At 35.6% G+C, this 14,429-nt stretch overlaps 2 protein-coding genes across 2 annotated transcripts in view; both read right to left on the bottom strand.

The window, feature by feature from the left end:
* LOC113396755 (chorion class A protein Ld2/Ld41-like) overlaps window positions 1-14,429 on the bottom strand; it is a 207,844-nt gene that overhangs the window by 17,631 nt on the left and 175,784 nt on the right. The window lies entirely within an intron of this gene.
* Dgk (Diacyl glycerol kinase) overlaps window positions 1-14,429 on the bottom strand; it is a 145,613-nt gene that overhangs the window by 44,349 nt on the left and 86,835 nt on the right. The gene's annotated exons all lie outside the window — the stretch shown is intronic.

Below are 14,429 nucleotides of genomic sequence, written 5' to 3'. Positions count from 1 at the left end.
ATAGTAGCATATAATTATGGAATTACTAATATTCCTATTAACTTTTAAGCTAATCACTTGTGCTAGGAGTGACGACAATAGTCCAAATGGTCAGGATAGATCCTGCGACTTTTTTCAACGCTATGCGGCCCGTAAATCATTGCGCTATTGACGCTGCTTTTGTTGTTGAGTGTTTTATTGAGTGTATGACTACGGGAATAACATCAGAGTAAAATGTTTTTCATTCAGTATCTTATGGCCACACAAAAACAGCGATCCGTTTTACAGATACATTTTATGTTTGCAAACGAGTTCATAAACACGACAGTATTTCTAATCTAAAAGTAAAAAGTATTGATCAGGCAAAATAAACAGCGGTCCGTTTTATAGGACTATTAGACGGTTATAGATATGGTCCGGTAACAGCGTTGATATCTTAGGGCTAAATGGGTTGCATCAGGGATCCAGGAACCAAATTATGACTAGCTCTTTGTTGGATTTAAATATCATGTCGAAAAACATTGATAAATATTATTCAATACAAGATTATATTCATGATAAGAAACGTATACATTTAATTGTACTTTGTAAGTTTCTTAACGGTTCTTCTCGATAGAATCTACTTTCAAAACTGGTGGTGGCTTTCGATTTCATTCGACTCTGCTTATTAAAGATTTTTGAATAAAGAATATTTTAATTTTTATTTTAAATAGTTTGTTAGTAAATTTCAGGTAGGGCTTCTCAATGCAATGTCACACGGGGGCCCTCGTTTGCCAAGCTACGTAACGCGTAGCCAATGACATATATAGAGGATATGTGAAGTGTATCTAAGTGATTTGAGATCTTTCGACCTTTTTATTTAAGTGAACTTCTAAAATAGAAGGTTTTTATAAGTAAATTTTGTTTTCGGAAAATTCAATAAGATCTTATGACGTTCACGTATACCCGTACATTTGAAAAGGGATTTATCATTGAGTATCTAACAAATATACGTACAAGATCTCAGCTAACAATCAAATTAGTTTTATAAAAAAACTTTAACATTTATTATTTATATATGGTATTAGTAAATTATATATTATATGGATATCATAAGCTTTGTTCAACATACCTACAGCACAACCTTTTTCATAATATACACCAACGATAGACCAATGAACCATCTATGGTCACTACAATACACATTAGCCACGAAATATATATTTATGGTTAGCCAACGCATCACTAATCCGCAACAGCGCAACTTAAGACATTTTCTGCCTCGCACAACCACTCTGTGTGTCTGTTTTTCTGAACCGATACGACTTGGGAACCTTCAAGAAAAAAAGAGCGTACTCCTTCCTTAAAGGCCGGCAACGCATCTGCAAGCCCCCCGGTGTTGCAGATTTTCATGTTCCTTACTCTTTTAATTATACCGGACACAATTCTATAAATAAGATTAATGAATTACTGGTTTAATTTATACAGATGGGCTTGCACAGAGTTATACCATCAATTCATTTATGTTTATCAGGTCAGGATTAGTAATCCTAAAGAGTAAGGGTAATTTGCGATTTCAGTTTGTTAATTCGGCTCGAAGGACCAATATTTGAATGTTGCTTTAAACTAAAAATTCCTTATTGTTATATGAAGGCATAGATGTAATTTTACAAAGTCAATACGTCCACGTACTTAAATAATATGTTGAATATATAACAAGTCATTTCAATATAATCTTTTTCCAAAGTGTTTACAAAGATATAATATACATCACTCTATATAAAGTCGCAATATAATTGGGTACAACTTGTATATGATAGTTATGTAACAGTTTTATATTTAGCCAATACTCACTTTCAGTATTGGATTCGTGACGTCACATCTACCCTTTGCCATACGTCATTACATCGATAGTTCTACACACGTTCATTTGAAATTCAACCATATTCCAATCGACTTAATGTATAAAATTAAATAATTCCTGGTAAATAAATATATATTGAAGGAATTTCAACTTTATTGCGATGTGGGATGTACTAAGATTGCATATCAAGTGTCATTAATGCTTCTATTTTATCTGTTAGCCTTTAAACATAGAATTCAATAGAAGTGATACATTTGTACATAAATCTTTTTCATAATTAGTTTTACCCGACTTTATTGTATCTAGCTATAGCTGGCAAACTGTGATGGTGGTACCGATACAATGATCCACGATATTCACACATATGACGACCACAATATTCACCTGATGGTAAGTGGTCACCGTCGCAAATGGACGCTTACGACTCTTTTCTTTTGTAATTTTTTATTTAGATTCTAAAATATCGTATCCTATTGTATCGTTTTTGAATTGTTTAATTAATTAAAGAGATTTTTTCTGACGTGTATGTGAAATTGTTTTAATTTTAACATAGTTGTAAGTTTATTATATGTGTGATGTTGATGTACCTATAAATAAATAAATAAGTCGCTGGGGAGTCGCTGTTGCGTTGCTATATTAGCTATTATTGCGCACCGGGAAAACATTAGGGGAAGAACATTCCACAACTTGTGCGTGCGTGTAGGGAACGATCTTGACGCACGCAGCCACTTCCTGTTACACACTTCCTTCGCGTCTATTTTCACGAAATCACCCCCACAATAATTGAACATCGAACGGAAAGATATAACACATCAAAAAAACAAATGAATTAAATAAAAATTGTCACTGAATTATTTTTAAGTATAATAATAATAATAATAGTTTTCATCTATAACTAGGAAGGTCTTGAGCATGGATGTGGATGGATATAGAGGTAGGGGACCAAAGGAACGATGGATGGATTGTGTGAAAAACGATATGGTTAGAAAGAATGTTACTTTTGAGATGACGTCAGACAGAGAAGTATGGAAGAAGAAGATATACTACGCCGACCCCAAATTGGGATAAGGAAAGGAGGATGATGATGAGTTTTCAACTATAAAGTAAAAAGTAACAGTAAACATCACATTTCCCAGGTTCCTCTCGCTTTTGAAAAGGTTTGGAGCTAATTCCACCACGCTGCCCCAAAGCGGGTTGATGGATAAATTTTTAGAAGATTTTTATCACAAGTAGATTTCCTCAGGATGTATTATGCACATGCAAATACAGTGGTGCCAACACGGGTTTGAACAAGCAATCTTGGTTTAGCAGATTCAGTGTTCTAGCTACTGGGACATCTCAACTCTTTAATTACATTAACAGCCTATAAATTTCCCACCGCTGGGCTAAGACCTCCTCTCCCTTTGAGTAAAAGGTTTGGATCATACTCCACTACGCTGCTCCAATGAGGGTTGGTGGAATACACATGTGGCAGAATTTCGTTGAAATTAGACACTTAAGGGTTTCCTAACGATGTTTTCCTTCACCGCCTAGCATGAGATGATGAAAACGAATTATGAACACAAATTAAGCACATGAAAATTCAGTGATGCTTGTCTGGGTTTGAACCCGAAATCATCAGTTAAGATGCACGCGTTCTAACCACTGGGCCATCTGACTCTTTAATAAAATTTTATAATCTGTGCACTACACAGATACCATTTCCAATATATATTCTAAGGCATAATACATTGGTAATGTAAACGCAATCTTAAACCAAAAGAATAAGGTTCAAAATCCAACACATTTACTAAACTTAACAATGACGTCATTGAACTGACGTGTAATAGATAGCTTCATGACGTAATACGTAAAGTTTTAATGGGATGGGGTGGTATTTATGATAACCACTATAATAAGAACATCGTGTGCAAATATTATAGGATGTTTAATGATACGAGACATTAGCAACGGGTTAGTTCTTAACGGTTCTGATTTAGAATCCGGTACTATAGACAATAGATCCGTTCTCTCACATCAGCGAGCATTAGTATCAGCCTAAATTTCTTAGTGTGCGTCAGACAACTAAAAGTAAAGATAGACCAAAAATACCATAAATTGTAGATACTATGTGTATATCTACGTATATGTTCTGTTTATTCTATAGTTTTATATATAAGTATTTATATTTTTGTGTATTGTTAATTATTATTAATTACCGCGTTAATTGTTTTCTGTTTGATCTAAAGAGTGACTGGTAGAGAATTCCTTAAGGCATTAAGTCCACCTTTCGTTCTATTTACTTTGTGATGGTCAATAAAGTGTTGAAATAAATAAATTTATGTAATCTTATATATTAATAGCGTAAGCCGATTTTTGTCCCAGTGATCATGGGACGATAGCTGCACATAAAAAATCGGTTATGGTCTCATTTTGAAGAGCTCCAGCTGTAGATGTGCAGAAAAATAAAGAGGATTCTTTATCGTTACGATTTAACAAAGAATTAATTTTAGAGAGCGGAAAAATGTTACTGGACGGTTATAGAGAATTAATGTATTCGACATTAAAAAATCAATCAATTTTGCAAGTGGTAGTGCCACACTGCATACCTTCGGGTTGCAGCCGAATGGGCCGGCACGCCCGGGGAAGTACTACTCTCTCACTTAAAACCGATGTAAAGTAGTAGCTATGCTACCGCGTTTCGTCTGGTATGAGTACCGGAGGCCCGATACCCCCCCCAAACATGATGGTTGTGCAGAATTTGGTTACATTACCCCAGGAGGGTACCTTCAGCGACTGCGGTGGAGAATCCCTCTCTGGGCATCCATGCTCAGGACGTACCCCACCTGAGCAGGGATGCCCAGGCTGTCCTCCGAATTCTGGGGGGGGGGGAATTTTGCGCTCGCCACTGTTCGGGGCAAGCGGAGCAGGCATCATAAGGCAACCCCTACCACCCTCACTGTGGACTTCTGCAACATAAGGGGACTCGACTCCAACTTGAACGCCGTTCACTTTCACCTTGAGACGGCAAAGCCGGCCTTGCTCTTTCTTACCGAGACCCAGATGTCCTCTCCTGCCGATACGACTTTTCTTTCCTACTCCGGGTATAAATATTTTTTTTTTTTTTATGTTAGAGGTGGCAAACGAGCAGGAGGCTCACCTGATGGAAAGTGACTACCACCGCCCATGGACATCTGCAACACCGGGGGGCTTGCAGGTGCGTTGCCGGCCTTTCAGGAAAGAGTACGCTCTTTTCTTGAAGGTTCCTAAGTCGTATCGGTTCGGAAAAACCGCCGGCGAAAGCTGGTTCCACAGAGTGGTTGTGCGAGGCACAAAATGCCTTAAAAATCATTGTTGTGGATTTTCGGACATCTAAGTTGTGCGGGTGAAATTTAGAATTTTGACGAGATGTCCGAAGGTGAAATTCAGCTGCCGGGATTAATTCTTATATATACTGGTCCGAAACGTAGATTCTACCTGAAATAAAAGGCTATGTCGATAATGTTCAATTAAATTTACATAACAGAGCTTGCTTGAAAGACGAAAAACTAACTCTACGCTTTGTATCATCAATACAATCTTGAATAATATACCTCATTTATTTTTGTTTTATTTACAGATCAGTAAAATATCTATGAAAATTTTATTATGGAAACATTTTCTTTGCCCAGAAAGGATTTATTAACTTTGCGAAGTCGAAAACTTGGCGTTATAATCTTAAACTTACTTATAATTGTTTATTATCAAAATTGTCGGTTTTATAGTGAATATAATATTGTTATTGTAAATATATTAGTTTAAATAGTATTCCTACTTTATTAAGAGCACACCGGGTTAGCTCCAAGATTATAAATAGACCGGTCGTATCCTCTTTTGTAAAATTAAAACAGATTCAAAATTACAGATTTTGATTTGTACCATAAGACATAATACTATGAAAATAACTAAAATATACAAGCAGTATCAGTATCAGTTAGTTGTAATTATTTTCTAACCGTAAACTCAGCATAGTTTGTTACGGACGATAAATGAGGATTCCACTGAAATTTCAACTAATATAAAAACAATATAGCAACGGTTACATCGAGATTGTTACTATATAATGCTATAATTTAATTTTTCTTTCTCTATTTGGGTACGATACAAACTAAACGTTTGTTTTTAAAGCATTAAAAACTAGATTATTTGACTGAGTAAATGTTGCAAGTCGATTGTGTATCCTCGATAATAAACTCGTCACAAATCTGCGTCAAAATTAGTTTTTTTTTATTTTCTATCAACTTTATTTATTAATGAAGTATCATCATCAATACGCAATGACAAATACCTCTAACATATAAAACATCATTTAGATATACGAGAAATAAAAAAGGACCAAAAATTATCCTTGTGGTACACCCGTTATTAGCACAGATCGGACTATATTCCATTAATGAAAACTCTTTATACTCTACGTCCTTCCTTACTACGTCTTGTATGAAGCAATGAGATCAAGAGATTTACATTAAACACCTTAATATTTAAATGTATATAACAATGTTTCGTGTTCTACACAATCGAATGTTTAAGATAAATTGCAAAATATACCAAATCACTTCGTGATTTTCTCGTACATCGTTAATATGTTTTAGAAGTGCTATTTTCGTATCTGTTGTCAAGCGACCTCTGGTAATACCATTACTCACTATAAAAATGGACCAGAAGTTGGTTTAAAAGTTCACAATCACGTTAGGTAAATGTAGAATTATTTAATATTTTATAAATTACATATAAATACTTCATAGACAAGAGCTTCGTTAAGACTCCTAAGTTTCGTTCCGGTGTTTCATGGTAGAATCTACAATCCCCAACAATTCAAATATATCTGTAACAGCCTATTTAGATGAAGTTATTTTAGATTTGTATTGTAAAATGGTGATACATATTTAAAAAAAAAAAAAACATTTTATAATTATTACATTTTGTATTTGGACCAAATGTAATGGACACTTTTGTTTAAAAAGTTTATGTTGAATTTTTATAAAGGTCCATTATGTTTCCAGACTTCCAGCCCGTTTAAAGAGAAGCCTTCGGCCATAAGAAGTTGCATATATTAAAAATAAATAATACGTTTTACATTATTTCATTAAACAAACGACACAATAAAGTGACATAGATATGAGAAATTTTTCTTTGTTATAATTTTTTTTTTATTAAAAAAGTTATGTATCAAGGATTAACATTTAAATCTAGATACAGATAAAAAAGTTATTAGAAGAACTTACTTAAGTTTGTTCTTGTAAATTTAAAAGGAAAATTGTACTCGTTAAACTCCCAAATAAGTAGAAGATTTGGATATTATTCTATTAGTATGGATGGGTAAATTATAATTCTTTAATAATACCAAGGTCTTTTCTTTTTTTTTCGCTGAAAAAACGCATTAAGCGTTTCTCCCACATAATGAAGGGGTTTGTCCGGGGGACGGTGATTAAGTTGCAGGTCCCTCGTGGATTCGTGGCAGGGTTTCCCCAGGCAGGTGATTTTGAGTTAAAGTCGCCGAGAACCACTGTCGGTTTCGGCTGCCTGAACACTGCAGCTCTGACAGAGCCGAGGAAGATCTCGAAATCCGCCAGGCTGCGGTTGGGCGAGAAATACATACGTTACCATAATACGTACGATCTCCACCCCGCCACTGCTTAGCTCGAACCCCTTTCAATGAGTGAGAGGAGCTCCGGAGGGGATCCGTGCCGTTACGAATTGGGATCGCCACGGTGTCATCCAAATTCCCCACCCAGTGAGATAGGGAAGGGATGAAGTGAGGCTCGCAGGCCACAGACAGGTCTGCAGTAGCAGGTCCTTAACCCCGGCGCAGTGGATGGCATTCGTCTGAAGGAAGCGATTCGATGTTATTAGTAATATGGTGCCGTCGACTACCTTTACTTTTGTGATGGGCGGGCTACACTCCCTTGACTCCATCAAGTGCTCGAACAGCCTGCCAGCGTCTGTGCACACTGCGCTACGCAACTTTCCGATGCAGGTAGCTGACTTGGGACTGACACACCGGAAGCAAAGTCCCCCTCGTTCTGCTTTAGATGGGCAGAGCGCCTTAGTGCGACCAAGGTTCATGCACTTTAAGCAACGCAAAGGGCGTTCCTCCAACACGTACACCTTGGCCGAACTTCACCCAAGTAGGAGAAAACCGGCATCGGACAGCTTTTCGCTGCTATTATAGGGAATGTCACCGCCAGCGAAAGCTGGTTCCACAGAGTGCTTGTGCGAGGTTGGTTGTTGGGAGTATGGGAGTTCTGGATTAATGCCTGACTATCCACTTATAACCAGCGGTACTTTATTCATTTCCCCTCATAGGGTAATAATAAAACTGATTCCCCTAAAACAAAACAAATTTAACTACCGCACTCGTAGATCTTTAACGATTATATAGTTTTAATCCTCGTCCTGAATATTCAAGACATTGTTTATGGTATAAATTAATGAAAATCCCATTATCAATGGCCTCGGGAAAGCGAAATGGGTATTATTTGTTACAATCAAATGTATTGTTGAGCTTAAACAATTCAATCGGAACCCCATCTTAATCCGTTCATCATAATTCGAATGATGAAATAAATGGTTGATGTAACTGGTTTTATTGATTGAAAAATGATTTATTTTAGGTAATAAAAGTGATATATTCTACTGTCTATTTGGAACGAAGGTCCTAATCGTACCTTTTTATTTCGGTCAAAATATGTGTAAGACTCCGATCGTCAAGACATTATTACTACAGAGCAGGCGGGTCAATGAGCCACTTGATGGTAAGTGGTCACCACTGCTACAATTTTCTACATCGCCAATGCACTACATACCTTGGGGACTGAGCTTTTTTGGCCCTTGTGCCTGTGAACACAATAATACAAAGTATTGCTGCTCGAGGAAGTTTATATAACGAGGACATGGTACCCAGATGGGCTGGCACAAAACCCTACCAACAAGTAAACTGATAATACCTGATGTAATTAATGTTGCTGTTATATTTTTTTCTGTCGGTACTTATATTTTTTTTATTGTATTTAGCTTGGTATCTCCATAGACATGTCGTCTGTGCCTCTGGTGTATCTAATCTATAATTAGCTTTTTTATTTTGTTTTTTAATTTTGGTAATAAAAACACGCAGGCACACTTAATTAACCTTACTATACGTTCAAATTCTGTTCATTTACTTCATTAAGGGTATTATTCATAGCGTCATTACAATCCTGGTATCCAATGACACCATTTGTTTTACTTTTTCTTCGAAGAAAATTTAAACCAATTTATATTTATAACTTGGTAAATTCGATCACCTTTCTTATATTTTTCATCTGGCAACACGGAAAGAAATGCTAAGGATCTAATCGCTGAGGAACAATTCAGTAAATCAAGACTCCCATCTCGATAGCGAAAAGCCAAATAACACCGCAAGGGATTCCAAACAAATGAAACTCGATCCGAGGTCTGTTTGATCGCGAATCCGATCTCTGGAGTCAACATTTACGAATGATACTCGGTGACATTTTGCAGGAATTAACTGTTGTTCTTTTCTTTATTGGAACAGTTTATAAATGTTCAACTGTTTTGTTAAAGACTTTGGAGTTTTTCCATGTCACTCGCTTTTAGTATTTACTTTTAGAATATGTACTTATGTTATAAATCACTTGGTGGTAGGGTTTTCTGCAAGCCCGTCTGGGTAGGTACCAGTCACACGTCAGATATTCTACCACCAAACAACCGTACTCAGTATTGTTGCGTTCGGGAAGAATGGTTAATATTTCTTACAGCGCCATTGTCTATGGGCGGTGGTGACCACTTACCATCAGGTGGCCCATTTGCTCGTCCGTCTATCGATATTATAAAAAAAATATTAACCATTAATCTACCCGTGTGAAACCGGGACGGATAGTTAGTATGTAAATGTGACACAATAAAAATATCTACGTCATCCTTATATACAATAACATTATATATATTATTTACAGTAAACATAAATATATAACAATTAGAATAGAATAGGCGTAATAGCTCAAGATCTGTAAAGGGTTACGAGACCTAAATCGTAACTGATGATTCTGAGTTCAAACCGGTTCCTTCCTGTTCATTCCAAGTACTAGTCCGGTGAATTCATGTGCTTTGTATTTATAATCGTGATTGGCGGTGAAGAAATATATCTTTTAGACACGTGGAATGATAATCTGCCACCAACCCGTTTTGGAGCAGAGTAGAGTTAGCTCCAAACATTCCAAAAGTCAGAGGAATGCTTTTCCCAGCAGTGGGATATGAACAGACTATTCATTTACTTTAATCACATTAACATTTTTATTAAAACATAAATTACCTTATATGAATTTATTTATATATGTACTTTTAATCTTGGATTCAAAGTCCACAACATTCTTTGGTTCTTTGGTTGGACAAAATATTGATAATTGTTCGAGTACTCCAAAGAATCAATGGCTTATACCGCCTTAGAAGCCAAAACATAAAAAAACAGAATCCATGAATAAGAGACGCGGTTTCATATATTTAGCATAATCGTTTCGAGATAGCCTTAGATCTGTCAAGGAATCGTGTTAGGAATAAACATTTTGCTATTGAACTGCGTCTCAACAGCGTTTAGAATGAGTTAATATTTAATGAATATTAGTGTTCAATCGTAAGTTTTATTTATATTTGTTAGAATATTTTTTTTGTACATACATCTTTATTGTTATATATTTAATATACACATATTTTGCTATTGTATCCGGTTTTATATAAATAAGTGTCATCGATTTCAGAACGTCATTTGTACGACTTTAAAGATTGACTTTAATGTTGCAGCATCAGGTCATTGTAATATAATTAGATATTTTGAGTGCTCGTTACGCGCTTCACACGGCCTCGCTTTGTTAGCTGCCGCTGAGGCACTACAGGTCAGCGAGTTGGGCTGGGCTGTGGTCCTTCTTTGCCTTTGATCTGCTTCTCACCGAACGATCCAGACTTTCGCTGATATGGTGCTGCAGGGTATGGAACTCATCATTCCGTATTCTGCAAAGCCCATCGATAGCATATCAAGTAGACACTGAAATAGGAAGCGTTACCGAGCCTGGACTAAAGATCGACGTCTCATGATGTAAATTTCAGCGATTTTGTGTATCAAAACATCAAGTTTTGTTTATAAAATCTTAGTTTATATTATGTGTTTTGTTTAATGATAATTTATTTTCAAAGGATAAATAATAATTATATTGTATCTGATTGACCTTTACGTGATTTAATCGGTGGAAAATTAAATGATGCTATAACCGGTGATTAACTTCAAATTTAATCTAATGTTGTATCTTAACGATTCAGAAGTGCTTGTTAGATACTTGACTGTAGTTTGTGCTGTTTGATACTGTATCTCGTTTACGGATCAGCATTTTATAACAATGTATGAAAAATAAATTGGCAAACTTTGACGGCACAGTGTGAATTTTTATGTCGTGATATGGAAACTACATGATGAAGTTATTAAACCGGCAAGTAAGTGTCGAGTCGCTCGACAACAAATTCACCCCTTACGTTATTTTATATAAAAAAAAAATGAATTTTATTTGTGAGCGAGTGTTATAAGTACGGGGATGGACCAACTGATGTTAAGTGGTCACAGTACATAGACGTTAGACCAATCGCCAACAACCTTAGGAGCTAATCTGCTATGTCCCTTGTGCCTGTAGTTACACTGGCTCCCTCACCATCAAAACCGAAACACAATAATACTAAGTATTGTTGCTTGTCGGTAGAATATAATAGTTGGTGTTACCTACCCAGACTGGCTTGCACAAAGCCCTCACACTAAGCAATCACACGTGCGTTCTATATGAATATTGTGAATTTTCCTTTTATTTTGTAAATAAAAAATATGCTTAATTTGTGTATAAACATCATTTAAAAACATCGTAAGGAATCCTGCTTGTGTCAGACGAAATCCTGCAACATATGTACCCACGAACAAACATTTAAGCAGGGCGTTATATACAGCAGGCAGCGTATATACTATACTATACTTACTACTATACTTAACATCTTTGTAAATAACAAAAAAATAAATAATTCTAATATCACTTACTATTCTAATCATTACATAGTATAAAACAAAGCTTAGATCTTTAAAATTACACAACGGATTTTAATGCGGTTTGTTAAATAGATAGATTGATTTTTACGACATTACTAAAGTAATGTCGTAAATAAATACTTTTTTTGTGGTTTCATTGCAAACGCATTGATAACCCACAATAACCATTTTTTATCCTTTACTTTTTCCGATAAATAATGGCTTACTTTCGAAACGATTTTAAGCAATACAAAAGCATCAATCCTTTAATATATATCAATATGGTTTTCATGGTTTTTCTGTTTGACCTAAAGGTTGACTGGCAGAGAATGCCTTCAGGCATTAAGTCCGCCTTTTGTCCCATTAACTTTATGGTGGTCAATAAAGCATTTAAATAAATAAATAATATGGGCCATACATATAGGAAATATTTACAGCATGTAATTTAAAGGAATATTTTCGAAGATATTACAGATTTAAAAGGCACGGACATTAGGGTTCGTATTGTCTAAAGACTGAAAAACTGTGATCAGCGTGGCATCCGTGCGAAGCCGGGGGCCATGCCATCGCCATCGCTAGTAAACAAATAATACAGTAAATAAATATCGCAAACCTGAACATTGCGGAGTTCTATGAGAAACTTTTCTCATTTCAGTTATGAAATCAAATCGGAATTAGTTTCGGTTCGAGTTTTCTCTGTTATATCAAAAACTATTTTAAAATGTACTCCATTCGAGTAGGAAGTAAGTGTGTTATAAACAATAGGGACTTTTCGCCCTTGGTTGAAGGGTTTGCGGTATTATGTATCCTTTGCACTTCTGTAAAATATAAAATTCTCTAAAATTGAAGGTTGATTAGTTTGTGGTTAAGAGGTTAAAGCGTGACAAATAAACGTACATTCGTATTAATAATATAAGGGTGGTTTTATTGGTTGTATGCGTTGGAATAATTGGGTTTGAGTCGGTATCGTCATGTGAGTGTGAGATTTGTGGACAAAAAAATCACAAATATATGGAGTTCTATTATACAGCCAATCAAATTTCATCTTTAGTGGCCAATCATAACCATCAGCCAATTGCACAGGACATATTGCACTAAAGAAATGTGTGTGCCAAGTGCCAGTACAGAAAAACTCTCTGTTCTTTCTTATAATCCAACAAAATCACAATAAACTTTATTCAAGTATAAGCAAAGCTACCACCGGTTCGAAATAAATATTCTAACGAGAAAACCAAACATGTTTTTTTGACTCCAATATGGATGCTCAGACTTACAGTTGCAGACGCTCTAAAATGACACGATTATTACACAAAAACAACGTTATATAGATCCTAAATAATTAGATAAAATCATGAGCAGAACATACGTTTGGCAGGAAAAAGTCACAGGTCTGGCAATCGTTGTAGTAAACTCTTTCCGGTAAAATAATTGCTTTAAGTATGGGACTACAATAATAGACAAATCTCTATCAACTTCCAACCTCTGAGCTGCAAATATCTTCTGTTTAATCTGTAGTTTAAAAGGTAGCACCTATATCAATTAGAAAATTATATACGGGTACATACACAAATTCACAGACTAAAATAACTTCCTTTTCATAGTTTGCGAACTTGTCAAAATTTGGAGTTCCATAATTTAAACCCATTACAATAAGTTCTAAATTGAAGGTTAATAGAAGTTCTACAAACTACGGTTGTGTTGGTGATATGGAACAATGAATCTGGTTTCCATTTAATGATATAACGGTACCATTGAAAATCAGTTGGTTTCCATACTCAACTTGGAATATTAATAAGTTATCTTTGACATATTTTGTATGCCTTTGTTTTCTGGTTCGAATAATAAAATGTTTTTTTTCGTCTTGCTTTGAGATTTGGCTATACTAATAAATAAAATCAAAACGATATATTTTAGTCCCACAACCACTGGAGAAGTCATAGAGCTTCATCACTAATTACAGGATATCCTGAAGATAAGATTTCTACCACTGCAGACAACGATAAACTGCAAAAACTAATTAACCGCTGGGAAAACCCAGTCGTTACTCGGATTTAAGCCCTTCGATTAAGATGGCGCTCGACTTACTGAGCTTAATTGTAAAGAGAATCGTGCATATTGTATTGCACACGATCCCTAAACTAATGTAGTGGACCTAAAAGATTGTCCATTCAATTTAACCCCCAAATGGAAAAGTACTACCAATCATTTATTCTTTTAGAACCGAAATTAAAGTAGAGAGACTAACGAAGCTTCTATGATACGCGGTTGCCTTTGCTTATAGACGCTGATGTTTGAACCAATATAAAACCCTTCTTACGACGTTAAATTTCCATTAACCATGAGGTTTAATATATTCCGTCTCTAATATATCTAATTCAGGCTCAGTCGCCATTCAAACTGGAGCACGTGAACTGTTTACTGATAGAATAATCGATAATGTAGTTGGTACCACTAACCTTATCCGCATTGGAACAGGAGTTAAAAAGCTCTTAAACAGTCTCCTCAAAAAGAACGGGGGGGGGGGGGTAGATTTAC

The sequence above is a fragment of the Vanessa tameamea genome, chromosome 28 (assembly GCF_037043105.1).
Source record: "Vanessa tameamea isolate UH-Manoa-2023 chromosome 28, ilVanTame1 primary haplotype, whole genome shotgun sequence".
NCBI lineage: Eukaryota > Metazoa > Arthropoda > Insecta > Lepidoptera > Nymphalidae > Vanessa > Vanessa tameamea.
Note: the sequence above shows the minus strand (reverse complement) of the source record. Positions and strands in the feature narration are given on the sequence as shown.